This window comes from Cervus canadensis, chromosome 5 (genome assembly GCF_019320065.1).
Source record: "Cervus canadensis isolate Bull #8, Minnesota chromosome 5, ASM1932006v1, whole genome shotgun sequence".
NCBI lineage: Eukaryota > Metazoa > Chordata > Mammalia > Artiodactyla > Cervidae > Cervus > Cervus canadensis.
The window spans coordinates 5,227,852-5,233,717 of NC_057390.1; positions in this window are offsets into that span (position 1 = coordinate 5,227,852).

Below are 5,866 nucleotides of genomic sequence, written 5' to 3' on the forward strand. Positions count from 1 at the left end.
CTCTTTGCAATGCCATGGACTGTATGTAGCCCACCAGGCTCCTCTGTCCATGGAATTTTCTAGGCAAGAATACTGGAGTGCATTGCCATTTCCTCCTCCAGGGAATCTTGCTGACCCAGGCATCTCTTGCATTGGCAGGTCAATTCTTTACCACTAGCACCACCTGGAAAGCCCCTGCATTGACAGTAGACGTCACCATTTGTAGACATTATAGCCTAAGCTGATGACCTAAAAGAAAGCAAAACTGTGGTATACCAGAAACCTCTGTTAGAAGTGGTTCTTGATCGTCATGGGTATACCTTGACTGTGGTCTTTCTCTTCTGGAAAATCTTTTCTACCTTAAAGCCATATCATTGCTGTTCCATAGTGTGATCCTGCTTTCTCCAGGAGATGTCCTGAAGTTAAGTTTCTGTGCTCAGAGTATAAGAGTTTCCTCCTAACAGTTGGATGCTATTGCTTTCTCAACGTCACTTTTGAAATGTTGTAGCTTACGCAGTTCTTTAACCAGAATCATTGTTACCTCTTCCTGATTCTGTCTGCCCCATTCTGAGACGTATTGTCCTTCTGAGTGTTCTCATATAAAAGCCTAGTCAGCAGTGATGATGCAGACTAGAGCAGCAGAAATTTTTTCCTTTATTTTTAACTTTGAACTTTTTGTTTTGTATTGGGGTGTAGCAGATTAACAATGTTGTGATAGTTTCAGGTGAAAATTGAAGGGACTCAGCCATGCGTATACATGTATCCGTTCTCCCCCAAACCCCACTCCCATCCAGGCTGGTATATAACATTGAGCAGAATTCCCTGTACTATACAATAGGTCTTTGTTGGTCATCCATTTTAAATATAGCAGTGTGTACATGTCCATCCCTAACTATCCACTCCCCTGGCAAACATAAGTCCATTTTCTAAGTCAAAAGTTGTTTTTTTTAATTGTTTTTGTTTTTTGACACCAAAGGGAAGGGACTTTAGTCGCTTCATGCTGTCTAGCCTCACACCTCCACATCATTCAAAACAGAAGGAGGTGGATGCTTCCTGAGCACTTGGATTACATTATTTATCATGAAGCCGAATGAAAGAAACAATATCCCAAGTCATATTAGGAAGAAAGCTTCCTTTTACAAACTTCAAGGAATCCCAACTCTGGTTTGCTACAAGTCTAGTTAAAACAGAGCAGTCCACACGCCTCCCTGTTCCTGCCTTCCTCTTTTTTACTACGATAGAGATGTCATGTCTAAGGATATCTCAAAAAATAACATAATCCCTTGTTCAAAGTCAGAGCATCCCAGTTTAACTTCACTGAAAACTTTCTGGTCCTAATGCTCTAGTTACATCAGAATAAAAACAAAATCTACTTAGAGTGATAAAAGTGTGGAGGAGTAACTTTTCTTCCTTAAATTTGACACTGGAAGCACAGTACACTCTGTTAGGTATTTTTCCAGTCACTCTCCTGAGTGACTTGACTCATAATTCCATCCCTGCCTGTCTTTGAAATGCAACTGATACCCTGATAGACAGTATTCTGAAAATCCAGGTGATTTTGCTGGGCTGGAGGGTGGGTATCTTGTTCCCTATGTATCCCTGTCATCTGAATTGAAAGAATATTTTTTTAAAGTTCCAAATTTAAAAAATTTTTAAAGTTTCAAGGTTTATCCATGCAACCGCCATAGGTTCTAACCAGTTCACATGCCAAATTTTGAAGGGTGATCCCATTTTATATATAGGGATCCCATCCTTATAATCAAAGAGATGTCTTTGCTTAAACTGCTTCTCTCACCCAACCAAGAAAATGCCAAGAAAACATTTAGTAAGTTGTAACTCAACCTTTAACATATGTCAAGTCTTAGGACAAGGCTTTTCAGTTATCAAAGAACTCAAATTTATAGATGGTGAAATTGCTGTAAATCATGATATTACCATTTTGTCATAAAATTATTTGAAAGTTGGCCATTGATACAATGAAAATACTCTGTTGCCTGACCTAGCTGTATTACACAAAGTCATTCAGATCTATGACCTGCTTTTTAAAAAATATTCATCTGTTTCTTCTCCTTCCTGTCTTTCTTTGTATTTTCTCCCACCACTTAAATTGCTGTTTAAAATTTAGATGCTGTCTTTCAAATAATAGAGAAATCTAAAAAATATGAAGAAGAATGAACATAGCTCATTAGGAGGAAAATAAATGAGGGTGGTTTCTTTTTGTGTAAAGCACGGGTTTCATTTTACGCAGCTATGTCTATGGAGTCAGATAGGGAGGTTTCCCTTCTCCCATTTTAACGTGGGTAGCAGTGGCAGCTTGCAGGAAGAAGCTCTGTGTTTAGAACACCATCGCTCTTGAAAGGCCCTGTTCTGATTCTGTGGTTCATCAACACCTAATTCCCAAGGAAAGTGTTAGTCACTCAGTTGTGTCCAACTCTTTGCGACCCCATGGATGGTAGCCTGCAAGCCTCCTCTGTCCATGGAATTCTCCAAGCAAGAATACCGGAGTGGGTTGCCATTCTCTTCTACAGGGGATCTTCCCGACGTAGGGATTGAACCCATGTCTCCTGCATTGGCAGATGGATTCTTTATCCTCTGAGCCACTGGGGGAGCCAGATTCTAATGGTAGGGACATCCGTACCAGCCACACAGGCAAAAGTGAACCCTGAATGTTACCAGATATCACCTCCTCTCCACTAGGCCTGGATGCCTAATTCTCAGCCATTGACTTCTGTGTCCTAGAAGGTCTTTTCACCTTCACAAATCCTTACCTGAACTTTCACCTCTCAACTTAGCGCTAAAAAAAAAAAAAAGTACCAAAATCTGCTGAATCCTATAAAGTAGCTTTCAGTAGTGAATCTTAAGTCTGTACCAAAAAGACAATACTTTGGCCACCAGATGTAAAGAGCCAACTCATTAGAAAAGAGCCTGATGCTGGGAAAGACTGAGGGCAGGAGGAGAAGGGGGAGACAGAGGATGAGATGGTTGGATGGCATCACGGACTCAATGGACATGAGTTTGAACAAGCTCCAGGAGATGGTAAAAGACAGGGAAGTCTGACATGCTGCAGCCCATGGGGTTGCAAGGAGTCGGACACAGCTAAGCAACTGAACAACAACAAAAATTGCATATTAGGATGTTTCAGCAGAGTAAAATAATGAAGAAATGGAAGTGCTGCCGTTGTACTTGGCCATGTGGGAGCAGTAGCTCTGATTGGGCCCAGATCTTAATTTGTGACCGTGACTGGGTGACGATACTGAGAGGGTGAGTGCCATTGAAGGAAACTTCACTGTTCAACGGTTGTGCTGGACTCTGCGCTGGGGGAGCTGCAGAGTCAAGGAGGCAGACACAGGAGTGAAGGGAAAGCATGTGGCAGGGCCTTCGTTGCACTGAGATTTCTGCAGGCAAGGCCAGGCAGGGCAGGGGAAGCAGCTTGGTGATGTCCGTGTGGAGAGTCTTCTCCTGTGTTGTTGGAAGAGGGTATTTGCTATGACCAGCGCGTTCTCCTGGCAAAACTCTATTAGCCTTTGCCCTGCTTCATTCCATACTCCAAGGCCAGATTTGCCTGTTACTACAGGTGTTTCTTGACTTCCTACTCTTGCATTCCAGTCCCCTATAATGAAAAGGACATCTTGTTTGGGTGTTAGTTCTAAAAGGCCTTGTAGGTCTTCATAGAACCATTCAACTTCAGCTTTTTGAGCATTACTGGTAGGGGCATAGACTTGGATTACCGTGATATTGAATGGTTTGCCTTAGAAACGAACAGAGATCATTCTTTCGTTTTTGCGATTGCATCCAAGTACTGCATTTCAGACTCTTTTGTTGACCATGATGGCTACTCCATTTCTTCTAAGGGATTCCTGCCCACAGTAGTAGATAAAATGGTCAACTGAGTTAAATTCACCCATTCCAGTCCATCTTAGTTCGCTGATTCCTAGAATGTCGATGTTCACTCTTGCCGTCTCCTGTTTGACCACTTCCAATTTGCCTTGATTCATGGACCTAACATTCCAGGTTCCTGTGCAATATTGCTCTTTACAGCATCAGACCTTGCTTCTATCACCAGTCACATCCACAACTGGCTATTGTTTTTGCTTTGGCTCCATCCCTTCATTCTTTGTGGAGTTATTTCTCCACTGATCTCCAGTAGCATATTGGGCACCTGCCGACCTGGGGAGTTCATCTTTCAGTATCCTATCATTTTGCCTTCTCATACTGTTCATGCGGTTCTCAAGGCAAGAATACTGAAGTGGTTTGCCATTCCCTTCTCCAGTGGACCATGTTCTGTCAGACCTCTCCACCATGACCCGTCCATCTTGGGTGGCCCTACATGGCATGGCTTAGTTTCATTGAGTTAGACAAGGCTGTGGTCCCTGTGGTCAGATTGGCTAGTTTTTTGTGATTGAGGTTTCAGTCTGTCTGCCCTCTGATACCCTCTCTCAGCACCTACTTTCTTAATGGGGTTTCTCTTACCCTGGATGTGGGGTAGCTCCTCTCGGCTGCCACTCCTTACCTTGGACATGGGGTATCTCCTCTTGGCCGCTGCTTCTGACCTTGGATGTGGGGTATCTCCTCTCAGCCACGACCCCTGACCTTGGACGTGGGGGCCTCCTCTCGGCCACTGCCCCTGACCTTGGACGTGGGGTGGTTCCTCTCTGCCGCTCGCTGCTCCAATTTGCCTTCATTCATGGACCTAACATTCCAGGTTCCGATGCAGTATTGCTCTTTATAGCATCAGACTTTCCTTCCATCACCAGTCACATCCACAACTGGGTGTTGTTTTGCTTTAGCTCCATCCCTTCATTCTTTCTGGAGTTATTTCTGCATTGATCTCCAGTAGCATATTGGGCACCTGCTGACCAGGGGCTTCCCTAGTGGCTCAGATGGTAAAGCTTCTGTCTGCAGTGTGGGAGACCCAGGTTTGATCCCTGGGTTGGGAAGATCCCCTGGAGAAGGAAATGGCAACCCACTCCAGTACTCTTGCCTGGAAAATTCCATGGACTGAGGAGCCTGGTAGGCTACAGTCCATGGGGTCGCAAAGAGTCGGACACAACTGAGTGACTTCACTTCACTTCTCCAACCTGGGGAGTTCATCTTTCAGTGCCTTGTCTTTTTGCCTTTTCCTACTGTTCATGGGGTTCTCAAGACAAGAATGCTGAAGTGGTTTGCCATTCCCTTCTCCAGTGGACCACATTTTGTCAGACCTCTCCACCATGACCCATCTGTCTTGGGTGGCCCCACATGGCATGGCTTAGTTTCATTGAGTTAGACAAGGCTGTGGTCCATGTGACCAAATTGGTTAGTTTTCTGTGACTGTGGTTCTCTGTCCACCCTCTGAGGGAGAAGGACAAGAGGCTTATGGAAGCCTCCCAATGAGAGAGACTGACTGAGGGGGAAATTGGGTCTTGTTCTGCTGGGCGGGGCCATGCTCAGTAAATCTTTAATCTAATTTTCTGTTGATGGGTGGGGCTGTGTTCCCTCCCTGTCATTTGACCTGGGGCCAAACCATGGTGGAGGCAATGAAGCTAATGGCGACCTCCTTCAAAAGGTCCCATCATGCACTGCTGCACTCAGTGCCCCCCACCCTGCAGCAGGCCACTGCTGACCCACGCCTCTGCTGAGACTCCTGGACACTCATGGGCGAGTCTGGGTCAGTCTCCTGTGGGGTCACTGCTCCTTTCTCCTGGGTCCTGGTGTGCACAGGTTCTGTTTGTGCCCTCCCAGAGTCTGTTCCCCAGTCCTGTGTAAGTTCTGGTGGCTCTGTGGTGGGGTTAATGGCGACCTCCTCCAAGAGGGCTTATGCCACACCCAGGTCTGCTGCACCCAGAGCCCCTGTCCCTGCAGCAGGCCACTGCTGGCCTGTATCTCCTCAGGAGACACCCAAACACAG